This window comes from Equus quagga, chromosome 16 (genome assembly GCF_021613505.1).
Source record: "Equus quagga isolate Etosha38 chromosome 16, UCLA_HA_Equagga_1.0, whole genome shotgun sequence".
NCBI classification, from domain to species: Eukaryota; Metazoa; Chordata; class Mammalia; order Perissodactyla; family Equidae; genus Equus; species Equus quagga.
Genome location: NC_060282.1, coordinates 67571035 through 67596787, shown reverse-complemented (window position 1 = coordinate 67596787; position 25753 = coordinate 67571035). Strand labels below are relative to the sequence as shown.

General features: G+C 43.9%; 1 protein-coding gene and 1 long non-coding RNA gene across 3 annotated transcripts in view; one reads left to right on the top strand and one right to left on the bottom strand.

The window, feature by feature from the left end:
* Positions 1–14477: 14477 nt before the first annotated feature.
* On the bottom strand, positions 14478–24878 carry LOC124228020 (uncharacterized). The gene is made up of 3 exons (XR_006885608.1): positions 24715–24878; positions 20634–20742; positions 14478–14608 (listed from the first exon to the last, which is right to left on the bottom strand). It is a non-coding gene; the product is annotated as an uncharacterized LOC124228020 (long non-coding RNA).
* Positions 24879–25057: 179 nt separating this feature from the next.
* Positions 25058–25753, top strand: part of SLCO5A1 (solute carrier organic anion transporter family member 5A1) — a 130241-nt gene continuing 129545 nt past the window's right edge. The window contains exon 1 of one of the 2 annotated variants that reach the window (XM_046642240.1): positions 25058–25241. The gene's annotated coding sequence lies outside the window, so the exon portion shown is untranslated. The remainder of the gene's footprint in view (positions 25242–25753) is intronic. The other variant, XM_046642239.1, reaches the window with a different exon arrangement.

Sequence of the window (25753 nt, the reverse complement as noted above, 5' to 3'; positions counted from 1 at the left end):
TGTAGTGCTACATGTCACTCATGTGTGTGTGGGGTGCTGGTGCAAACAAATCTGCTGCACTGCCAGTCATATGTAAGCATAACACGTACAATTATGTACAGTACTTAATACTTGACAATGATAAATGACTATGTTACTGGTTTATATATTTACTATACCACACTTTTAATCATTCTTTTAGAGTGTACTCTTTCTATTTATTAAAAAAATGTTTAACAGTATGCTGTGTCACGCTGGCAGCAGCTTCACGCATTGTGTGTTTATCGTGTCTCATGGTTGCATCATTTTCTCTTGTGTTTGATTTAGTCTCATGTTATTTTGTCCATCATGGCCCCTAAGCATACAAAATCCACTGCTAATGTTGCCAGTAAGAGGCCATGTTGAGTGAGTGACCTGGAAATAAAATTAAAAGTGATTAAGGCAGGGGTCGGCCCTATGACATAGTGGTTAAATTCACGCGCTCCACTTTGGTGGCCGGGCACAGACCTACACATGGCTCATCAAGTCATGCTATGGCAGCCATCCCACATATAAAGTAGAGGAGGTTGGGTGGTGGATGTTAGCTCAGGGCTAATCTTCCTCAAAAAAAAAAAAGTGATTAAGGACTACAAAGGTGAAAAACCAGTGATCATTTTTGCTTGCCAGTCAGGCATGTCCCATTTCACCATAGCTATGATCTTGAAGACTAAGAGCAAAGTGACAGAACCTGTTAAAGTATCTGCTTCATTGAAGGCAATAAGACTAACAAAAATTCTAGAAGGGCCTCTATCTTACCTTAGAAACTTCTAATGACCTGGATTGAAAACTGGACACGGAAGCATCTCTCTCAGCACCATGGTGATCACGGCCAAAGGAAAAAGTTTGTTTGCGATGTTAAATGAAAAGGCTGGACTCAACTCCAATGTTGAATTTACTGCTAGCTCTGGGTGGTTTAAACGATTCAAGAATAGTCATTCACTACCTAATGTGAAAGCAAGTGGTGAGTCTGCACGTGCCGATGTGAAGGCAGCTGAAGAATTCTTGTAGCTGATGGTGGAGGAAAATTACTTACCAAAGCAAATATTCAGTATGGATGAAATCTCCCAATTCCGGAAACAGATGCCTGAAAGGACTTTCACCCATAAGGAGGCCAAGTCATGCCAGGTTTCATGACTTTTAAGGACAGGATAACAATCTTGCTTGGGGGCAATGTTGCAGGCTGCAAATGGAAACCCTTTGTGATCTGGCACCATGAGAACCCCAGGGCCTTCAAGCATGTCAATAAGCACACACTGCCAGTGTACTCCAGGAGCAATAACAAGTCCTGGGTGACCCAGCTTCTCTTCCAAGATGCCCTCCTGAATTGCTACACCAGTGAAATGGAGAAGTACTGTTTGGGGAATAACATACCTTTCAAGATTTTGCTTACTGTTGATAATGCTCCCGGACATACTCCTTCTATTGGTGATCTTCATCCCGATATCAAACTGGTGTTTCTCCCTCCAAACACCACCTCTTTGATCCAACCAATGAATCAAGGAGTTATAGCAGCTTTTAAGGCCTCCTACCGGAGGCTATTTGCCCAGCCTATTGCTGTAACTGAGGAAGATGCTGAGAAGACATGGACGCAATTCTGGAAGGATTACATCTATGAACGCAGCAAGAACCTTGCTTGGGCTTGGGGTGATGTCACCAAGGAGTGAATGAATGGCATCTGGAAGAAGACACTCAATATGTTTGTCCATGACTTCAAAGGATTTGCCAAAGATGAGGAGATTGAAAAAATCAATAAGGCTGTGGTTGAGCTGGGACTATCTTTTCCCCGTTGCGTATTCTTGGCTCCCTTGTCAAATATTAGTTGACTAAATGTGGAAACTTTAAATTTAAACCTTCACTCAAGATCTTCTTGACTTATTTCAATGGTTGCAGGTACTAAAGATAATAGCGGAACGGTGTGTATGGGTTTTGCAATTCTTACCATTTATCCATGTGTCTAAATGTCTAGGAACCATTTTACATATGGACCCAAGAATTCATAAAATCTTTTCACCATTTTGCTTTTCACCGTGTAAAGTGTTAATTGGGAGATTACGATGGTAATCCAGTAACTATAATCATTATTCTGAAAAATTAGTGAAAGCTTTTCTTTTCACCTGCTTACAGTGTTCTTAATTAAAATGAAGAGTAAATCGTGTGGGATATTTCTATCTTAATGAAGCGTCACTCATTCGTATCATTAAAAGCTTTGTTTTAAAAATAGTCCCTCTTGTCAGTTTGTTAAACTGTGGTTTTCTTCCTGTCTACGCCGTATAAACCACTAAGTGTGATTTTTATAACCTAAATGTAATAGGTTTTTTCCATTGATGTTCTTGCCTGAGGCATTCTCTTCCCCCTTATGACCAGTATTATAACAGCATTCTATTTTTGCCTCTGCAGATTGGAGTAAGGAATGGAAAATAAGGCTTCTTTGTTTGGGGCTGCTTAGTAGTTATCATGAGTGTATAATTTCTGGAACTAGACAGAGCCAAGGGCACTGTTAGCCCTTTAAAAACGGCCAAGAGAGATCATTTTCCTTTGTTGCTCTATCATTACTGTGGGATCGTGACATTTTCTCCTCACGTGATTCAAAAAGCTGATCTTTACAGCTGCCTGGACGGTCCACCTGCCACCGAAAAATGATTTGGCGACTGTGCATGACTCCATTGCTCATTGTACTCTGCGACCAGCACTCACTTTTCCATGCTAATGAATGTTAACTGATAATCCCCCGGGGTGCATTTCAGCCACTAGCTTCAGCCTTTTCCTTCATCCATTCCTCTATGAGCACAGCTCACAAGAATGGGCACGATGAATGAGTTGAGTTTCTTTTATTTCCCCTGCCCTCACTCCTAACTGCCAAATTCAAAGGATGTTTTTCCATGTTTTCCTGATTCCCTCTCCCCCTGCCACGTTTAAAATATGGTGAATTTCTTTCAGAAGCCTCCTCTTCTCTGCTCTGGTCTTTTAGGACTTGTTAACCAACTAATTTCCATTTTATCTTTCTGGCTGCTACAGCATCCACTTTGTCAATGTCTCTTTGATCAACACCTTCTAATGGTTGAAAATCCCAGGGACTCTCTAATCTCCTTGCTATTCTGCTGGAGTTTGGACAATGGGATCAGTTGCCATAGATTCAGGGACCATCTGTGCCAATCAAATCTGCTTGCCTGCCTTTGTCTCCCTCTCTGTGCACCTCCCTGGTTGAGTCAGAGCTCGCCTTCGTCTTTCCCGGGACCTCCATTCTGTCTCCTGGCTGTCCAGGCTGTAGACAGTGGTACCCCATTCAGATCTTTCCAGGCTCTATGCTGTGCGCTCAGCCTTTCCCTTCTTAAATTAAAGTCTTTCCTATCATTGGATCTCATTTTCTCAAGGTCTTACTCTCTGCAGCGCTGAGGCAGTTCCTCACCAGGCTGGCAGGTGCCTCTGTATGCCAGTTCCAGGAGAGTGGCCACGTCTCTACACCTTAGAGGTTCAATGCCCCGTTCCTCTCTGTCCATCTGGTCCCTGGCCTCTTTCTCCCATCTTGCTTTTCCCAGAACCAATTTAACTCCTCTTTGCTAACTTAGGTTCAGCCAGCAGCAGGCTTATATACTGATTTTGTGCTGGGTTTCCTGGGTCCCCATGACTTCCTTATCAAGCAGCTTCAATCGGCTGCTCACTAGAGGAAACCTCCCTCGTTCTAGCAAATACTGTATGTTTCTTCTTCACTGCTCTGATTGGCCGAGTCTGTCCTCACTTGGGAAGTTTTTGATGTTCATCTGAGAAAATAATTTAGGGCCGTTCTCCCCCCCTACCTCCTCGGCTTCTTCCCTGTTCCTGCCTTGTGGATTCACATGTCAGGGCTTATATTAAGATGGCAACTGCTGTCCATCCACATTAGCACTGTTCTCCCTCTGAGTCCACCCCTGGCCTTGGAATTGTTATAACTCAGGGCTCGAGGCAGCCACTTAAAGTTGAATGAAGTTGAGATGAAACGTATGGGATGTCTCTGACTTACATAGTCCATCTTCCAGGGACATGGGTGACGATATGAGTAGGAACCTCGGGAGCCTTAGCAAGTCAATTACAAGGATATTTGTGAGCAGAAAGCATTTTTGTCACCTCTCAAGCATCTTAGATCTGCATATTCTATTTATCCATATCTATCTGTCCATGCATAGAACTGACCCATTATTTAAGCAATGCGACTTTATTGCAGCCTTTCTTCTGCATTGGATTTCTGGTTCATGCTGGTATGCGATTTTTTGCAAGCAAAGGGTTTAGGATGGAATTTTATGTTACACACATTTAACTGAATTCAAATACACGTTCTCTGTACCACCACCACTGTCCTCACCCCTACATCCCCCCCTTTTTTTTTACAATATGGCCCAGAAATGCAAGCCAAATACTTCATTTGTAGTTTAAACAAAAATGTAGTTATTTGTTCCAGTGATGGGAAAAAACTGGCTTAGTGAACTTCCTAAAAGATGATTTGGTATATCCCAAACCATGTCTGCCATCCCTTGGAATCAATTTAAAGTTGTAAGGAGTAATTTGACTACTCAAGATTTTTACCTAATGCTGTCTTTGGAGTCGAACCCCACTCCACTCTGTTTTATTTATTCAATAAATATTACACATCTACTGCTTGCCAAGTCCTCCGTTAGGCCCTGTGGACATAAAGATGAATCAGATGCAACGTTTGTCCTCAAGGAGCTTTCGTTCTAGGCAGAGGAAATGAACCACAAACAAATGAGAAAATAAAGTATCATGCAAAGTACGTATAATACGTGTTGGTGGAATAAGGTGGGTGTGGTCAACTCTTTGTGGCTGCTGGGATTGTTGTGGTTAGAAATAGCTTCAGGGGCCGGCCCGGTGGTGCAGCGGTTAAGTGCGCACGTTCCGCTTTGGCGGTCCGGGGTTTGCCTGTTTGGATCCCGGGTCTGGACATGACACCGCTTGGCAAGCCATGCTGTGGTAGGTGTCCCACATATAAAGTAGAGGAAGATGGGCACGGATGTTAGCTCAGGGCCAGTCTTCCTCAGCAAAAAGAGGAGGATTTGCAGCAGTTAGCTCAGGGCTAATCTTCCTCAAAAAAAAAAAAGAAATAGCTTCAGCGAGGAGGTGACTGCTGAGCTGTGACTTAAAGGATGTTATGGGTTAGTTAAGTAGACAGTGGGGAGAAAGATAGTCTAGGCAGGACAAAACTTATTCAAGAGTTTAAAGAACTGAAAGTGGCTTAATATGGCTGTGGCACAGGAGGTCTGTGTGTGTAGAACTTTGAGAGCTGCTGTTGAAGCAGAAGGAGGAGCCTGCACTGTGGACAACTTTATATTCTCCCCTGAGAGCAAGTGGAGGTCACTGTGTGTGTGCGTGGGGAGGATGAAGTGGAGAGTGTGACAAGAAAGGGTTTTTATTTCAGAAAAAAATATCTAGCAGTATGGAAAAATAATGGAGGAGTGAACCAGGAGAAGGGAGGGTTTAAGAAGTTACTGTAATGGTCCAGGAGAAATTATGAGAACCTAGATTAAGGCAGCAGTATTGGGAAAGGGAGATAAGTGATGAAGAGATATTAAGGATGCAGAATGGTGTGAGGGTGAGGAGGCTGGGGCGAGGATAGGGGTTAAGGAAGACTAAAAATCAATGATAACTCTCAGGTGACTGGATCAGTGGTGCTATAGAATGCATATTTATGTCCCCCCCAAAATTCATATGTTAAAACCTAAGGCCCAGGGCCAGCCTCGGTGGCCTAGTGGTTAAGTTAAGTTTGGCACATTCTGCTTTGGCAGCCAGAGTTCAATTCCTGGGTGTGGACCTACGCCACTCGTCTGTCAGTGGCCGTGCTGTGGTGGAGGCTCACATACAAAGAGAGGAAGATTGGCAGCAGATGTCAGCTCAGGGTGAATCTTCCTCAGCGAAAAAACCTAAGGTCCAATGTGATGGTATTAGGAGGTAGGGGCCTTTGGGAGGGGATTAGGTCATGAAGGTGGAGCCCTCATGAATGGGATTAGTGCCCTTATAAAAGACACCCCTGAGAGCTCCCTTGCCCCTTCCACCATGTGAGAAGACAGCAAAAAGACAGATTCCTATGGACCAGGAAATGAGCTCTCACTTCACACTGAATTTGCTGCTGCCTTGATCCTGGACTTCCCAGCCTTTGTGAGAAGTAAATTTCTGTTGTTTATAAGCCACCCAGTCTATGCTCCTCTGCTATAGCAGCCTGAATGGACTAAGACAGTGGTGATATCTCCATTAACTGTAGACTACTAGCCACTTTGTAGAAATGTCTTAAAAAGTTGCCTTCAGAGAGAATTTTATAAAAATAATTTTAAAAAATTGGGGCGTTTATTCATTCAATCTGACAAATATTTATAGACAGCTTATTTTAGGTAATTAATACTTAGGTAGATGACAAGTTGAAGGTTACAATCTCATTGTGGAAACAAGGCATATACACTTGAGATTCTAAGACAGATTGTAAAATAAGACTGTATGAGATTAATTACCAAAATGCAATGTATATTAAAATATTGTTAAGTACAATAAAGGGACCACTTAAAATCATTAAAAAAAATACCAACTGTAAAAAAAACCCACAACCACTGTGCCCACCCATTGTAGACACTCAGTAAACACTATCACAATAATAACACTAAGGAAATGATAGGCTTATACTATTTTGTAGAATAAAACAATTTTTGTGCTGGAAGGCATATTAAAAATCATTTGGCCCAGTGATTCCCAACCATGGCAATCTAGGGAAGGAGAAGTGGTTGCGATTTCTCACTTGAGCCTTGAAATGGAAATTGAAGTCCAAGGACGTATTAGTGACTTTTGTTATCTAAATAATAGGGCCTAAAGAAGGCCTTAAAAAAATAAGAATGTAGGACAAACTTTACATGAAGCTATGGAAACAGAATGAATTATTTGGCTTAAAATAGAACACCTATATTTAGGAGCTTTTAGTCTGGCATGACCTTGACATTTAAGTCAACAGTAGTTTGAAGTCTGATTATAACCCACCCTCTCCCGTTTGTCTCTAAACCATTCAACGGGCTTAAGTGTTCTGCCACAGGAGAATGAAAATCGAAGGTAAACAGTAGTTTCTACCTAAGGATTTTAAAACAGTATTCTCTAGCTCTCTGTGGCCAGCAACCCTTTGTGGGTGTGCACTACTGGTGCAATCTACAATAATATTCTTTGTGACCATTCTTATGATTAAATAAGAAGTGTGTCAGTGCCATGTTCTGGTCTGGGCTTAGGAGATTCCTGCTCTAATGTCGAGTCTGCCACTTATTAGCTGAGTGACGCGTGGCAAGCTCCAGCCTCTCCCTGGGCCTCTATTTCATCATCTGTAGTATGAAAAGACTAAGATAGAGCAGTAGTTTTCAACCTGGCGGTACTGTACAGTCAACTGGGGAACTTTTAGAAAATACAAGGTGGGCCCCATTTCCAGAGATCCCCATTTAATTGGTCTGTGTTGGAGCCCAGGTATCGGCTTTTCAAAAAGCTTCCCAGTTGATTAGAATGCATGGCCAGGGCTGAGACAACTGGCCCAGAAAGATCTCTAAGGGCCTTAACAGTTTGAAAAACTTTCATTCTATGAAATGACGTAGACCTGCCAAGTGACATGCTTCCTGGGTCTTAAGCAATATCAGAGACCACCTTTAATAAAAAGAACACAAAACTAGATACTAAAGAGGATATTTATCTAGAATGAAAAAAAATCACAACAAATTATAAATTTTAAAAAGCCAACAAATACCACAGACACAAAAAATAATCTAGAAAAAGAAGATAATATTTTTATTAATTAACTACCATACGTGCATCTTTGACACTTTTTTCTTTATGGATAGTTTAGGAAAGTTTGTTTCAGCTTCATAATTATGGGTAATGTTATATAAGTTTTAGAATTGTTGTCAAATTTGGGAAAATTTCTAAGATTCTATCATATGTGAGCTGTGAGATTTGGCAAGATTTTCTGGCTGGCTACATGTGATGTTTAATTTTATGTGTCAACTTAACTGGGCCGTGGGGCGGTGGACATTTGGCCAAACATTGTTCGGGGTGTGTCTGTGAGGGGCTTTCTGGATGAGATTAGCATGTGAACTGGTAGACTGAGTGGAGCAGATTGCTGTCCGCCCTGTGGATGGGCCTCGTCCAATCAACTGAAGCTCTGACGGAGCTCTTTCTGCCTGACTATTTGAGCTGGGACTTGGGTCTTTTCCCGCCTTTGGATTGAACTGAAAAATGGGCTCTTCTTAGTATTAAGCTTGCTGGCTTTCAGACTGGAACTTGTCCCTTAGGCTCTCCCGGGTCTCCAGCTTGCTGATTGTAGATCTTGGGCCTTCTCGGCTTCCATAACTACATGAACCAATTCCTTATAATAAATCTCTGTTTGTCTGTCTGTCTATCTAGCTGTCATCTCTCTCTTATTTTTTCTGGTTTTCTGCAGAACCCTGACTAATATAAAATACTTCAAACCTTGTTTCTTACCCACTCTCTGTAAGTTGGCAGGCACAGTGTCACACTGTGACCTCCAGCACTACAACCTTTGGGTCCTGATTTTGAGTGAGTGGGTATGGTGTGTTTTATGTGTATTCCTGGTCACAATTTAACTGTGCATGGATGTAACTGTGAATCAGAAAACTATACAAAGTAAATGATTCCCAGCCCTATTTCCCCTTACTAGGATCCTGTAAATGCTCATGGCAATTCCAGTGCCAACAGATGGGAGAGGAAGTTGTATTGGAAGGAGATCAAGGACTTCATGGATTACAGTTAAAGCATCTTACCTTTGTTTATAAAAGCATATGAACATGTGAACACAGGTACAGAGATGCTCCCAGGATATCGTCAGGAGTCACACAACTGAGAGGCCCCGAGGCTCAATTTCACTCCATTCACATTCGCCTGACTTGGAGGCCTGTCGTTTCTTTAGGGTTATTGTGCCCTGATATATATTGAGAATCTCCAGTGGGTAAGGGGATTGTAGGTACAGAATAACCCTGCCGTGATGTGCTAAGTGGAATCTGAAAAGTTCAAAGGATGAAACAGCATCCTGTTATTGAGAGGCAAATGAAATGACTGGGATGAGCCCAGGCAGTAGCCAGTCTCTGAGTTGGAGCTCCTTGATTCACGATCATCTTGGTCCTGGCTGCGATTTGATACCACCTGGTGGAGCATGTGCATTGTCATTTACAAATAAAATCACATCTGCAAAATGGTTCTTAAATTATTTAAAGTAGTATGATTTAAGTAATCCTCATTCCTTCTAATTCTTCCCCAAATATAAATCTGATGGATACCTACAAAAATGAGTATGTGCACAGTAAGGGTTAAAACTAAAATCACTTACCTATGCATCTATGAAGAGAATTTCAATGCCTGAAAGAACTAAGTCTGATCTCTGAGTAAGGTTTTGGATCTTGTCCAGATTTTGTATTGGCAGAACAAAATTGCACACGCTCTAAATACTGTCTAAGAATACGCAGTGGAACGTATAAATGAAAACTTGATTTTAGGTCATTAGAGTCCTAAAAAGAGGTCAATTCAACCAAAGGGGAAAATGGCAATATGATTTTCTGAAGCGTGCTTCTTTTATGAGAGGCCTTCTATCCAAGTATTGAGTCACTGCAGTGTGTCGCTTGGAAGATCCATTAACCAGAGGCTTCTTTTGAAAGGTTGATGGTTCTAAGAATTCTGGCAGGAAGTCAAATGGTGATAGACTTTGCTCACGTCAGGTGTTTTGGCAGTCTTCCTTGAGGAAGCTGGAAGGTAGCTCCAACGAGGACTGTCTGTCACTAATAGGATTGATTAAAAAGCAAACGTTTCAGAATGTCTCCATCCTGATGAATGCTGCCCCTCTCAAAGTAGGATCTTTGGGATGCTAACCATTGCTTTCAATACTGCCACCGTTTGCTCAAACTTTTTGTGGAATGTTTTGGAAAAACGTTTAGATCTTATGGCACAATCTTTTGAATACCATCCTTGGTTGAAACTATCGTAATTTGGGGTTGGATTATATTCTTCATAGATTAAAAAGATTTTCAGAGCCAATAATGCAAAAAAAAAAAAGTGTCCGATCAAGTTCACAAATCCATACGTTGTCAAAGCATGACTATAAAATACTGAAATACAGTTTTCTTCTATGATTGACAAACTAGTTCTGAAGGCAATTCTGTGGCAGATACAGTGGATTGGTTCACCCTTCTTGCGTGCTTTGCTATATAGAAGGGGCTGGGGAGCTGTGATATACATTTCCTGGACACTTTTGCAGCTGGGGGCCTGGATGTGGTCGGTTTTGCTTAACAGGGACATTGGCAAGGGTCTTGGAAGAAAGAGTGAGCAACTGGGGGCAGTGGCCAGGCAGAGAAGTGAGTTCTTCTTGCAGGGGACAGGGGTGGAGACCTTTGGTTCTTCCGGGGCAGTTCTGGCTGAGGTTCAGGGTTCTGGTCCTAAGGGGCAGAAGTGCCAAGTAACTTGAGGTGGCAGCCCTGGGGCTCCGGCCAAGACAGTCATGCAGGCCTTCTTCCAGATACTGTTTCTGGCTGTGTAATGCCCAGATCTGCTTCCCTGACTCTCCTGGAGATTCTACGAGGTGGCTAATACTCCGTAATAAATTTCTTACTACTTAAACTAGCAACAGTGGATTTGGTTGTCTGACTAATACAGATTCCAAGTGAGTAATAGAAGCGTTGTCGGAATAAGTGTGGAGTCTCTCAAGTCAGCAACTTGGAAGTAAAAAACTCATTTGAAGAAATAAATTTGGCGTTGGTTTAATTTTTTTTCCCAGCTTTTTACAGTTAGGTTTTGTATTTGGGGAAATATGTAGGTCTCAGGAACAATTTAAACAAAGATTTTACCCTCTTTAGGAGACTTCATTTTTATTCTGCATAAAAGATACAAAATGCTTGGAAATGGGGCTCCTGTGGACTCTGTCCTAGCCGTGGGTCTGGGCCCCTGGGAGCCTCTAATGATGCTTCGCTGAAGATGAGGAATCATGGATATTAGAGTGTACTTTCTGACACACTCGTTTATATAAGTTACTCTATGCCTGTCTGTTATATTTTCTCCATGTAATTCACAAGGCCCTCAAAAACTGTTTCTATTATTTTGTTTTCTTGCTTAGTGTTTGTACTTAATGAATATAAACAACAAATCTTCAATAAATGCTGCGTGGCTGACTGACAGAGTTAGATGTGGTGTCCTGGGAAGGGCTGTGAGGGCAGTCTCTGAATTAGCAGCTATACGTACGCCATTCACGATGAAAAGAGACTCAACTTTCGGTTCTTGTGGGCAATTAGCCATATCTGAAATGATGACATCTCTGAGCTGGAAGACTTTGAAAAATCATCTTGTCCTACTCTATGTACAAATTCTTTCTCCTACCTCCTAGTTGTGGAGTATATTAGTTTGCTAGGGCTGTTGTAGTAAAAAGTACCTCAAACTCAGGGTCTTGAACAACAGAAATTCATTGTCTCACAGTTCTGGAGGCTGGGAGTCTGAATTAAGGTGTCGGCAATGTTGGTTCCCTCTGGGGGCTGTGGGGAAAGGCTCTGTTATGGGTCTCTTCTTGCTTCTGGAGTTTCCTTGGCTTGTGGCAGCTTAACTCCATTCTTCACATAGTGTTTTCTCTGTATGCATCTGTCTCCAAATTTCACTTTTTTATAAGGACACCAATCATACTGGTTTAGGGCCCACCCTAATGACCTCATTTTAGCTTGATTACCTCTATAAAGACCCTATTTCCAAATAAGGTCATACTCTGAGATACTAGGTGCTAGGACTTCAACATATCTTTTTTGAGGAGACACCATTCAACCCATAGCATGGGGGAATGTATTAGCCAAGGTTCTTTCGTTGCAGGTAACAGAAACTAAATTCTAATCACTTCTAGTAAAAGGGGAAATTTATTGCCTCCCATAAAAGGGAAGGACAGAACTCACCAATATCAGGGCTAACTCAAAGGAGGGACTCAGTTGTTATGGTTGGGACTATCTTTCTCTCTCTCCATCACCCCTCACTGTGCATGGCCTCATTCTCTGCCACTTCAGGTTGGAATTTTCTGTGTGGCTTGGAACATGGCTTCAGGCAGGGCCAGATTTTCAACATTCCAGCTTGGTGATGCAAGAGGAAAGACGGTTTTCTCTCTCAGCTTCAACTTATAAGAGCCGGGGAAGGATTCTGGTCCCATGCCCATTGCCCACGGCAGTCACTGTGGCCAGGAGATTTTTGGGATTATTTACCACATGTGACTGCTCCTCTGGCCACCGGGCCAAGTGTTCCTGCAAGTGGAAGTGGAAGAGGGTTGGGGAAAGAATGGTGGGCAAATGTAAGCACTTGTCACACAGGGAGCTAACTGTACTGCCTCCTGAGGAAGTACTTCTCTACTGAACTCACCTCCAGTATCTGTAACGTTCTTCTGTACTTTAAACAGAAACCTACTATTCATATTCTCTAAATCCTTTTTCACACTAAAGCTTCAAGTTTTTGAAAACAGAACCCAAGGTCTTCCATTGTTTAAACATTTTTAATCCTTCCAACATTTCAGTCCTACTCCCCTGTGAGCATCTCCTGGACCACTCAGTCCTCTCCTGCTCAGTCCTCTAGTGCTGGCCATCTTCTGGTCTCCCTCCAGATCAGCTCTCCACTTTTCTGCAGTCTGTTCTGTGTCCTGGAGGCTGACTGGTATGGATTGCCTCAGTGGGCTCCTTCGCTCTCAGCTTCCAATGGGGTCAACCAGCAGGAGATCAGAGGCCAGCAGAGGAGTGAGGACCCAAAAATGTGCTAATTGCCCCATTTTTCTCTCTGCAGGGTCACTGAAGGCTGACTTTGTCCCTCTACTGAAGGCAACGGCTCTCATCTTGTGGGGTTCTCTGTACTGTTTTCTCTGTCCAACTTTTGAAAATTGCTCCCTCCCCTTGCCCCTTTAAGCTTGGTAGGGAATGGTGTAACATCCCACTGTTAGTATCTCCAGAGTACCACATATCCCTCATGGTCCCCACACCTTGCCACATTTTGGGAAATAGTCCCATCAAATTACCCAATAGAGTTGGCAACTTTTTCCATGGAAACTCTGACATATATCACCTCTCCTACCTCCAATTTCCACATACAGCTAATTTCAGGTATTGAGAAAACATGTGAATGATGTAATCCATGCTAAAGTGTGAATGATTGATAGCATAATTAATTTCTCAGGCACATTTTGTTTGAAAAAGAGTCATGTGGACAAAATTAAGAGAATTTCAAACTGTGTGGCTGAGATATTTTTTCTTGGGGCCCTCTGAATAAAATACATACCTCTTGAGGATAAAACTGGCATCTGATAAAGGTTTTTCTTAAACTTTCCAACAAAAGTGGCCTGGGCTGAAGAGAGTGGCCACATACCCCAGGGAGTCTCGGATGCCATAGCCTTAAGTGACCTGAAGCCAACACCACATTTCTTAAAAGGGTCTTGTTTCATTTAGAAAATATGTCTGAGTTTTTCCTTATACCCCATAATATATCTCTGTCATCTTATTTCCAAAATTTAATAAAGATGACTTTCTAGGAAGATGTCTCGTGTTTATCACATGGCTTTACTACTGGCAGGTGGCCCAGAGCTCCTGGGGGGACACAGTCTCAGTTTGAGAACCCCGAAGTGAGGAGAATCTGGACACATGGATGTTACTGCTAGTTTCTTAGGGGTTTGTCTCTCTTTTCCAGATCTATGTTTTCTTAAATATTTTTGGATCTTAGAGAAGTTTTAAGATTTGTGATTAGTATTTCCATTTAAATGCAGGTATAATATATTTCATTTCTTTTTCAGTTGGGCATATCTGCTTGACTCTTTTTCTTCATTTAAATTGTTATGGATCACATTACTTTAACATAAATTGCTTTTATTTTATTATCTGTCCTAATCACAGTCTTTTTTTCTACCCATTGTTGTAACATTTCTCCTGCATTAAGATGCGCTCTCTGAGAGCACAGTCTCTGACTGACAGGTACCATGGGGTTCTTTCTTAGGTCCTATCCTTCCAATTTACTCTGTGATGTGAATCATGAAAGTTTTCTTTACTGTCAGAAATGTTTACAATCCTGAAAATTCTTTAAAAATAAACTTTCAGGGGCCAGCCCCGTGGCTGAATGGTTAAGTTCATGCGCTCTGCTTCCATGGCCCAGAGTTTCACCAGTTCGGATCCTGGGCGTGGACATTGGCACTGCTCATCAAGCCATGCTGAGGCGGTGTCCCACCTGCCACAACTAGAAGGACCCACAACTAAAAATACACAACTGTGTACTGGGGGATTTGGGAGAAAAAGGAAAAAGTAAAATCTTCAAGAAAAAAAAATAAACTTTCAACTAAGTTATTTATTATTACTTTTAAATGTTTGGCTTCGTTTTTATCAGTATTTGTATTAGTTTGCTGGGGCTGCCAGAACAAGGAGCACAGGCTGGGTGGCTTACACAAGAGAAATTTATTTTCTCACAGTTCTGGAGGCTGCAAGTTGGAGATCGAGGCATCAGGGGGTTGGTTTCTTCTGAGGCCCGTCTCCTTGGCTTGTAGATGGCCTTCCACGTTCCCTGTGTCTTCACATGGTCTCGCCTCCGAGCCTGTCTGTGTCCAAATTTCCTTTTCTTATAAGGATGCCAGTAACATCGGATTAGAGCCCCCATAACGACCCCATTTTAACTGAATTATCTCTTTATAGATCCTATTACCAAATACTGTCACGTTCTGAGGTACTGAGGGTTATGACTTCCACCCATGAATTTTGAAGGGGACACAATTCAGCCCATAACAATATTTAAATAAAAGTTTAATAACCATAGTGTACTTTGTTGATGTGTAACACTTCTGATTCTAAAAACAGGTCTGAATTACAGAAAGTGGAGGAGAAAATCTTATTTTCCTTGAAAAACTAGAATGGAGGAAGTATTAGCGGGCTGAAAAACCAATGGTCTAATTGTGGCGTAAGAGAAAGGGTAGGAGAAAGAGCGATTAATTACTGAGCACCGACTGGGTATGTGGTGCCCCCTCGGGAGGCCCGTGGAGAGTGTGGCTGAGACACACAAATCAGACTGGACCAGAGGAAAAATCTAGACCGCTCTTCACTATTTAGGGATGTTGCATCCTTTCTAAATCTCAGGATTTTTTCCATCAAAACGTGGATGATAGCACCCATTTTATCTTGGAGTGTGGCGCTTAGTACAATATCGGGTGTGAGTGAACGCCCAACATATAAGAATTGTAATTCCTCCCATGTGTTAACTGCTGTTGGGTACATATTCACTCAGATTACAGACCAAAAAGCTGAAACTTAGACAGCATGAGTAACATCCCTGCTATCACACAGCCAGTCAATGGTCAGCTCAAGCTTTAAGCAGGTTTGTCTGGCTCCAGGCTCCTACACTAATTGCATCATAAAAAGGACTTGGGTGAATCAGGTCTGAACACTGTCTCCACGGCTAATCAGCTGTCCCTGTGGCTTTGGACAAGTTACCTGGTCTCTCTCTCACCTCATTTCCTCCTCTATGAAATGGGCATAATGATGTCCACCTTCATGGCTTGTGAGGAGCAGAGACCATATATGTCAAGTTGCCATAGGGAGTAGAATTGTCCCTGTGCCACGTCATCCCTCATTGTCTTTGCCACCAACTGCTTGTGAAACTTTGGGAAATTTATTTACCTTCTGCGGCTTTCAGTTTCTTCATCGTTAATTTGGGGTAGGGATGACAGGACAGGAATTGGCCAAGTCAAGAGATCTCAGACTAAGAGGCCAATAGGGGCCAGGCAGGTAACTGAAGGCCTTGAACCCAATGCGACAAATGCCAAATTTCAAGAATCCAGAAGTCTGGATCTTTCATCTGAAATCTCCCAAGTTTAAAATTAGTTTTGGCAAGTAATTCTGAAAACAAAAAAATATATATTGGGCTTCACCGCCACGATTTGGGCACAGGTTTGTGAGTTTTTGGTTAAATAATCCCTCAGGTGCTTCCAATCTAGAGCATCTGTTCCCATGTCATAAGCCAACAGTGGTCCCACGCTAGTCTTTACTTACTTCTTGGACCCCAAGGTCATGGTTTTGCCTGTACTATTGTAATTGCTTTGGGAGCGGTCTTTCTACCTGCATTCTCTCTCCCACTCCAATCCTCCCACCTCTTCTTGAGAAATTAATCTTGGTAAAGTTCTACTTAGAAACCTCTGATACTTCCATTGTCTATAGAATAGAGTCCACACTTCTTTGCCAGAGGTGACCAGCTTTCCTATCTTCCTTCCTGTCTGGCCCCTTCCTGGGCTCTAAGTTTCCTAACAGCTCCCCCATCCCGAGACGTCCTTCCCAAGAGTGTTTCTGTCTCAGTCTCCCTCTTCAGTTGCGGTTCTGTCTCAGAGGCCTCGACTCCCACCCACACGTGAAAATTCTGCTTACTTTTCAGGGTTCAACTCAGAGCCATGGGCTTTGCACTCAGCAGAAATCAGGATCCTGGTCTCTAAATGGCACGAGACGGTAAGGATGTGTGTTGGTGACATATCAGGGAGCTAGTTTTACCAGTTTTTCAATAGCCTGGATTACTTTGCTCATTCTCAGTTTTGCTTTTTTGTTACGTGTGTGAAAGATATTAATAAAAAGAGATTTTCTAAGACGAGTAAAAATTGTTGCTAGGGCTTCAGACTTTTCTTCCTAAGGGTATTTCTTCTTTAGGGAAGATTAAAGAGGAGGAACATAGCACAGAGAGAAAATGCATATTTTCATTTATCTATGCGTCTCTTTTTTCTCCTTGGAGCACATTTCAGTTCTCCCCTGGAGTTTATAATTCATCGTGGGTCCAAAATGAGGAGAACTTTCGCAATAGTTCTTTTCTGTTTGGAAAATCACATTTTTCCTCTGGTGTGAAATTTCACAAAGAAAACCAAGCAAAGGACGGAAAAGGAATGGAGATGTTTAGATGCTCTCTTTTCACAGTGCACATGCCCTACCTTCTGGTCATTCTTCAATTTAGAGAAACTAAATTTAGACTCTTACAGCTCTAATTTTCACAAAGGAAATGACATAAGACAATCTATTTGTCGTTTAAATCCCATACCTTGACGACAGGTTTGCAGCCTCCGAATGGAACACTAAATCCTTTCAAATCACTTCCCTGAGGGCCTGAGTGCTACATTCTACTTATATTGGGTCATTTTGTATTCATTAGTTACAACAAAAGAAAGTGAACAATTGTCAGTGTATCACGGACATCCAAAGAGAAGGGAGCATAAGAGTCAGGCCAAAAACATAGGCTCCTGCACACACATGCCGAAGCCAACAGTAAAAATAATGAAAAATAATATAGCACTTCCGTCTGGACTTTTGGAATTTTTCTGTAATCAGAGAATTATCAAAAATCTCACCAACAACAAAATAGGATAGAGAGGAGAGAAAGGAATTTTCTTTTTAAGGAAGATTAGCTCTGAGCTAACATCTGCTGCCAATCCTCCTCTTTTTGCTGAGGAAGACTGGCCCTGAGCTAACATCGTGTCCATCTTCCTCCACTTTATATGTGGGACACCTGCCACAGCATGACTTGACAAGTGTTGCGTAGGTCCACACCTGGGATCAGAACTGGCGAACCCCGGGCCGCTGAAGCGGAACATGCGAACTTAATCGCTGCACCACCAGGCTGGCCCCAAGAGAAGGAAATTGGAGAAAACTTTGTAAAGAGCTCTTTCAGAGTGTCTTTATATTAAGGAAAGGATGTTTGAGCTCTGAGCTCCTGCTCATTTCCCACAGTCCCCTACATTTTCGTGTTCTTTTATTAAAAGAATTCTACTATGTGCTGTTTCTGATTCGGGATCTCAGGAAGCCGGGTTTGATTTCAGCTCTCCTTGTAGGACTGGCTCTGAGGGAATGAGGCCAGGTTCTCTCACCACCACTGAACAGTTCTTTCTCAGTCTTATGGTGGAATGTGGTGGGAGACGGGCAGCAGGATTGTGTGGGATGGACTTCATGGTAAGCTTGTTCCTGATGCTCAAGCTCCGTAGTAAAGGGAAGGAATGCAGAGAAGGTTTGGGAGGTGTGATGAGTTGGGAATGGAACCATGGCTAGTGACTGGAAGGTTAGGCAGTCCTGTGAAAACTTGAATTCCAGTCATTATAGAGGTCATGGCTCCATGGGTACCTTGTTTTGTATTTTTATTCAAAAGCGATAGCCGGCATTGTTTGCATTTAGACTGTTTCATCCTTTAATCTACTTAAATATTTCACTATAGAGACATGCTTCACCATAATCAATAGATGAGTTCCTAAAAATTATGTAAAGTACAGTTGGGAGAAAATACAGCAAGGTGGCTAGGAGTATAGGTTTTGAAATGTGGTTGATCTGGGTTTGAATTTCTCTCCACACTTTCTAAGCTGAACGATTTAGAGCAAATTGATGATCATTTTGGACCCTCAGCTCCCTTTTCTATCAAAGGGATTGGTAATATATACCTGAGAGTGAAGATGAAATAATGTATGTAAAATATGTAGTCAGTCCTAACATGATAAATGAGCGGGATGATGGTTTTTTAACTGTTGTAAATACTTGAGAGATGGTGGGGATGCTGATAAGGAAGGGATTCCCATGTTTGATAGATGGAAAACAAAACAAAACAAACACAGACAACCAAATACTGGACGCCAAAGAATATATGATGTTTTATCAGTCTGATCATAATTTCCCAGATGGGAGCTAATCCTAGAGAAGCGTGTGGCTTGTATGAAACAAAAGATTCTGGATCCCCTGCCCTCCAACGATCAGAGAGGAAAAATATGATTAAGATGAATGCAAAGACAGCAATGCATAACCGTTACAAAGGCTAACATCTATTAGCACCAACCATGGTCCAGGCCCTGTCGGAAGCATTTTGCAAATGTTCTCTCATTTACTGCTTACAACAGACCTGTGAGATAGATACCGTGGTTAATCCTAACTTGGAAACTGAGGCAGAGAGGCTTAGTAAATTGCCCAAAGCCATATCACAGGAAATGGCAGAGCTAGAACTAAATTTAGGCAGATTGGCAACAGAGCTCTTTATTTCTCTCTTTAATCATTAAGGTGTTGTGTCATAGTCTAATCGGCAGCATTTTTTCCTTCTTAGCGGTACATAAAATAATGGGGCATCTTGGAATTGAGGCATCTTAGAAGTGGGGCATCTTCTTGTGATGAAATACGTATAAGTGACACCCATTCACTCACCACAAAGATGAAATAGTGTTTGCTTGCCACAGAGTCCTTATTCTTACCCACTCTGCTTTGTCTGGCCCACAGACGACACAGACTTTCAGAAGCGGGTGGGGAAGTGAAGGATACTGCTGTCCAGCAGCCAGTCTGCCTTTCACCAACAGCAGGACTATACCACAAATTATTTATACCCATCTGAGCTTCAGGTCTCTTAGATAAATGTAAGGAAATGAGACCCTGCTGCTGGCCCACGTGCTTTAGAGGAGGGGCTCAACAGTGTGTCATTGCAGTGATTATGTCATTTTACATCATCTTGTGTTAAGTATTCTTCTATGCCCTGGAATAAGGTCACCCCCTTGAGCCACCCCTGAAATGTGGATCTTTCCAGGCATCTAGGGAAGAAGCATGTCCTCAGGTAGGAAATGGAAATCCAGAAGGAAGGAAAGGGAGGAATACCAGCTTCCTCTTGGCTTTGTTCTCTGGATCTAGACTTTGATAAGATAGTTCAGGGTCATCCTTGAGGTAGGTCCCAAAAGAGACTTCTACAAGGGGGGGACCCCCAAACTGTGGATGAGTGGGCCATAATTTACAAGCTGATTATTTGGTGTACTGGTCTTTGCCCCGGGTAGGACAGAGAAATCACTCTGAGCTTTTAGGCAGAAAGGGATTCACTATAGGGAGTTATGTGCTTACGAAATGTCTGGAAAGGCTGCACAGATGTTCTCTAGGTTGGATGGCCAGGAACGACTCTTAGAACATTGCAGATCTGTCCTCTCAGGGAAGCTGGGTGATCTGCTAATCTGGAGGGCATGAATCAAAGGCTGTTGCTGGTCTGTTGACTTCAGGACATCCTGCTGTGGCTGGAGGCAGAGATCCAATTGTGCAACTGCCTCTCAACATCCAGAAACTGGAGTTTGGACAACCGAATACTGACGCGGAAAAAGACCATGTCTCGAAAAACTGCTTGCTGGCCTAAGATAGCCATAAAGGATGTGGCCTGTGCCTTACTCTACCTTCCAAAACTCACAGGAGTGTACCAATTCTTGTCTCAAACCCGATCTGCAAGGAAGTCTGGGAAATGTAGTTTTCCAGACTCTGTCATTTAAGAAATAACAGAAAAGTCGGGGCTGCACACAGAGTGCCAATCAACCATATCTAACACAGTTAATTTCATGTTATCCCACATATTTATTTTCCTTTATTAGCCTTTAAGCCCAAGGAAAGATCTGTTTAAAAGCCCGGACCTTGGCGCAGCTGGACTGTAGAATGTAAGGGAAGCTGCTATCTGAGTTAGAATGTTAAAATTGGATGGTGTCTCACAAGGACTGTGCAGGGTCTAGATCTTACCCTGCTCCTAAGCTAACAAGTTAGCCTGCTACTGTTTCACGATGCTGGGGAGAAGAGACTGCAGAATCAGACACAATGGACATTGTTACTCACGGCAAAAGCAGCAGGCAGAGTGTCGCTCTGATGTTTGTCCAGGTTCCCACGCCCTCTGAGTCCCATGGGGTGATGCAGAGTCCACCACGGATGCCTGTACACGCAGTGACTGCATTACAGGAGAGGAGCACTGATCTTGGTGGCTGCGCCAGAGTAAGCAGACGCAAGCCTGCGTTGTCCAGGGGAAAACGTTACCTCATCCCTCAGGGTTGCTGGCTGCAAACACAACCCTGAGAAATGGCCCGGGTGAAGAGTGGTCAGGGCCTCGCCTTCTTGGCGTACCCACAGAGAACGTGCAGAGATGCCCAGGGCCCGTGGCAGATCGCATCTTCTACCTCCTTCCTTCCTTTTCCTGCCCTAACTCCTTCCTCTTCCAGGGCCAGGTGGCGGTGGCGGTAATTACGAAAAATTTTCAAGGGAATGTGAATCTCTGGGGACAAATGTTCCCTCTTCACAGGGAATTTTCTCCTCATTACTAGCCTTGGAGTATCTGGCTTAATTTTACTGAGGGAGATGGCAGTTTCTAGAAGGTCCTGACTGATGGAGTCTTGTCACCTTGTCCTGGCTGCCTCCTAGAGGCACCGCCCAGTGGCTTGGCTCCTTTAGAGGGTAACCAAGTGTCCCAGAGTTCATAGAACTGTGGTTTCTTGGGCTGTGGGACTTGCAGTGCTAAAAGTGACGTGGTTGGTCACCATACGCCTTTAGCACTTGGCAGATGTTCAAACCACAGACCCTGCATTCACCGTACCCCAGGGCCAGATCTGTTCTTCTGTTTCACTCTGCTTGAAATTTACATCTAAGTAAGGGTACAAATGCCAGGTTCTGTCAAGAGGTTACCTTGTAACCTTATAGTTAATAATACTGTATTGTATATTTGAAAGTTGCTAAGAGAGTAGATCCTCCCTTTTTTTATTTTCTCCCGAAGCCCCCCAGTACATAGTTGTGGCATGTAGGATACCGCCTCAGCATGGCTTGATGAGTGGTGTCATGTGTGCGCCCAGGATTTGAACTGGCGAAACCCTGGGCTGCCCAAAGCAGAGTGCAGGAACTTAACCACTGGGCCATGGGGCCGGCCCCCTACTAAGAAGGTAGATCTTAAAAGTTCTCATCATAAGGAAAAACATTTTTAACTACGTGTAGTGATGGATGTTAACTAGACTTATTATGTTGTACAAATGAAATTAATACAATGTTATATGTCAATTATATCTTAATAAAAATTAAATTAAATTAAAAATTAAAATAAAGAAAAAAGAAATTGAAGAAATCAGTTATATCATAAACTACTTTTTTGAATCAAGAATAGAGATGTAATTTAAATATGTCACAGAGGTTAGGAATCTGGATAGCTCTTCAGGGTCTGTGAATAAAGCTGTATTTCAACAAGAAAAATAGGTAATCTTTTTTTGGTATCCTAACTTTTTTATTAATAAGTAAAAATAAAAAATTATTTCTACAAAAATATTTTGAAGGCACACACAAAAAAGTTTACCTTAAAGACACAATTTGTCCCTTCTTCAACAACCAACACCTAATTCCATAGAGTAGTGGCAACTACGTACTATATTTTAAACTCAGAAAATATTCTAGGCCAAAACCCGATTCTTCTTGTTGTGTCTGGGAGACCTCTGAAGTGAACTGTCTTTTAGGAGGAAGAGGAGGCGGGGGAGAAAGGCTCTTCAGCTTTCCCTACCCCATTCTCCAGAGCAGCTAGATTTTAAGCCCGTAGAAGGCCCGAGGTAATTCCAAAGGCCACCATCTTATTACATGAAGATCGGGAAAGATGCAAGTTACGTGTAAGCTAGTCTGATTAACGACTCAGAAGAAGCATAAGCAAGCCCGGAAATTCTAAGAGAGTTTTTAGTCTTGCTCTTCCTCTCCCAGTACACCTACCAAGGCAGGTATCCTGGTCTTGGCAACTGTACTCTTTCATATCGTGGGAAATAAGCCGTGGGGGTAGCAGAACCCCATGATGTGAGTCCATTTCTTTCTATGAACTTGAAGATTAGGGCTGATGGAAGCACACTGAGCCTTTTCCAAAGTCCTATCTGACTAGGAGAGAGAAAGCAAAAGAAACGTCTCTTGCTAAAGGTTTTCTTCTTGTGTCCTATATGGGTAGCTAATTGGACCTTTTAAATTCTGTCTATAAATCATGATCTTTCTATTAGTGGCAATAAAAAAATCTATGGGTTCTTAGAGCTGTTTCCAGTTGAACTATGGCAATTGACCGTGAATAAACACAGCGTGTTCCAGGGACATGATGATTTGACTTTCGGCAGGGAAGCCCTCTGCTGGCACCTCATGACACAGATGGAATTTGCTGTAGAATAAGTGATGTCTGGGGCTGAGGCCGAAATGAGGGCACAGGTCGGAGAGCTTGAAAGGCTGTAATAGGAGGAGATCCATTCTATTGGGATCCAGAACGAGCTCAGAGGAGTAGTCAGGTACAAGAAGTGCTGCATTGCTTTGCCCACCTTATCAGTAGTAGGGGATTAAAATCTGGGCGGGGGGGCAGCTGGAGTCACATTGTCCGTTTGTGAAAAAGTAAGGGTGGGCTTGATGGAGATCTTAAGAAGGAGACAGTGGCAGGGGATAAGGAAATGCATGTTTTTGTACCATTTGATCAATCAGTCAGGCAGCTTCCAGAAGACAAGTGCTGTCTCAACATGGGCTTCCAGCACACCCTAGCTGGGTTTTGGTGTCAGCTGGCCTATTTTGTTCTCTAAGGATCAACTGTAGATACAGCGGTTGTTGGACTAAAGTGAGATAATTAACACATTCAAGGTGCATTGAAAAGTCAAGCTGCTATCCAATGAGAAGGGAGGGAGTATAGAGTCAGGGTTAAGAGCATGGATTTTTGGAGTATCCCGTTCATGTGGTCCACACATTAGCTCTGTGCCTTTACCAAGTTACTAATCTCTCCACATTCCACTCACCGTATCTGAAAGTGGAGCCAACGCTCTCATTGGATAAGGCCAGGCAGCAATGACGTGGCTTTGGCATGGCAGTGATGGCAAGCACAGTCACCAATAATCGTAGAACAATCGCCCTCCCTCATTAGGCCGCTATGCCCTCTGTCTGAGCTCAACAGTGTCCCCCTACTTGCTGCAGCTAACGGACTGTTTTCAGCAATCGTCCTATTTGACTTCCCTGCAGGCTTTTAGGCCTCTGACCACTCCCTTTGTAAAGTTTTCTGCTCCTTTGGCTCCTGTGACCTTCACTCTCTTCTGATTCTTTGCACACTTCTTTGACCGTTGCTTCTAGTCTCCCTCCTTAGCTTTTTCCCTCTCCTTTTCTTAGGTTGTGTTGTCTCTAGAGCCCTGTCCTTAGTCTTTCTCTCCTCAGTTTGTGCGATCTTCCTTATCACCCCAGGCCACCTTTGGGCTGATGACTCCTAATCCATATACCTAGTTCAAACTTCCTGTGTGACCTCTATCCAATGACTTATGGACACGTATGCCTGGATGTCCTAAAGGCATTTCAAAGTGAATGCATCTAAAATGAGAACATCTTCCCCCCAAGAGCATGTTTCCCCTCTTGTGTTTTTATGGGCCATCATCCACCCGGGCAGGTGTGAAACTTGAGAGACATCCTGTATCGGTCCATTTTCTCACCCTCCAGATTACATCAGCTTCCAAGTCTGGCCACTTCTACCTTCTCAATGTGTTTGCCATCAGCTCCTGCCTCTCCATGCCCCCTCACACTGCCTCATCACATTTTGCTCAGACACTGCCCGGCTCACTTGTCTCCACTCTCACAGTGTGGCCTCCTCTCACCCACCATTGCAGAACCAGCTTTCTGATGAGCAAGTCAGAATGTCACTGTCCTTCAGTGCTCATAGCACACAACCTATGGAGCCCTTGCTGACGTTTCCTACTCTGACGCTCTTGCAGTCCGGTCCTCTGCCCCATCCCTGCAATCTCCCTGCAACTCATCTACCTGTTAATGGCAGCACCATGTCCCTGTGCTCTTGCACATGCCTTTCCTTCTGCCTAGAGGTGAAGATATAACAGGTTCACGGATATTAGGTTCTCCAGTGGCACCCTGCATAGAATGTACTGCGTTGTTTTAGGCTACTTACAGGGGTGTTTCTTTCACAAGACGGCAGTTTCTTCAGTCCAAGGATCCTGTCCGACGCATCTTTAGTCCCCAGAACCTACTATGGTTCCTGAGACACTGTGGGTGCCCATAGCAAGGAATAAACGAACAGAAATAACTTTTTAAATTCAGAGCAGCCTCTCTGCTTTAGCAGCTCACTGTTTTGGAGACCTGCTCCCTCGTGGCTCCTCGCCTTCCGCCGCCGCTCAGGTGAAGGGCAGCGGGATGGCTAGCTGCCTGTGGACGGGGCTGGGCCGGGCGGGGGCCGCGCGCCTGCGCCCTCTGCCGCTCCTCTCCAGGCGCGTCTGTCTGTTTGGAGAGAAGCAGCTTGGGTGGCGGGCGAGGGGCTGTGGGGAAGAGTTCAGCCTAAGTCACAGTCTGATCCACTGATTTCTCCCGGCTGGACCGAGGCTGCCTCCCCAGGGGGCTCCCAACTACTGCTACCCCGCCACAGTCCCCACCTCCCGCCGCTCCGCTCTCAGCCAGCCGGACTGACCGACAGACTCGCGAGTGAGTAGCTGCGGCTCGTGCGCCCCGGCAGCGCCGCGAGCTGTCCCCGGCGGTCCTGTCCTCCCGCGGGCTGTGTGTATGTGTGCGCGCAGGGGGGTGTCCCTGGGATCCCACGCCGGCTCCCAGAGCTCCCTGCCGGGATCCGTGTGTCGGTGCGAGTCCGCGCTGCGGTGCAGGTGCCCGCCCAGGCAGGGGCTTGGACGCCCGGGAGCGGGAGGGAGTTTGCCGGGATTCCCCGGCTCGGCGCGCGGCAGCCGGCGGGGTTCCCCGGGAAGGCGCCTGGGCAAGGAGGCGGCGGGGAAGCCCGGGCTGGGAGCGGCCGGCAGGCCGGGAATCTGGGAGCGGGTCTGGCAGGGCAGAGCCGAGGGAGACGCCGGCGCGGCCGCCCCTGGCCGCCCAGCCCCTCCGCCTTTCTCCCTTACCCTTCCTCCTTTCTTTTCTCAGCAGCATCACAAAAGCGCGCCGCAGAATGAAACCCAATGCGGTGAAGTCTTGTTCTCCTCTCCCACCTG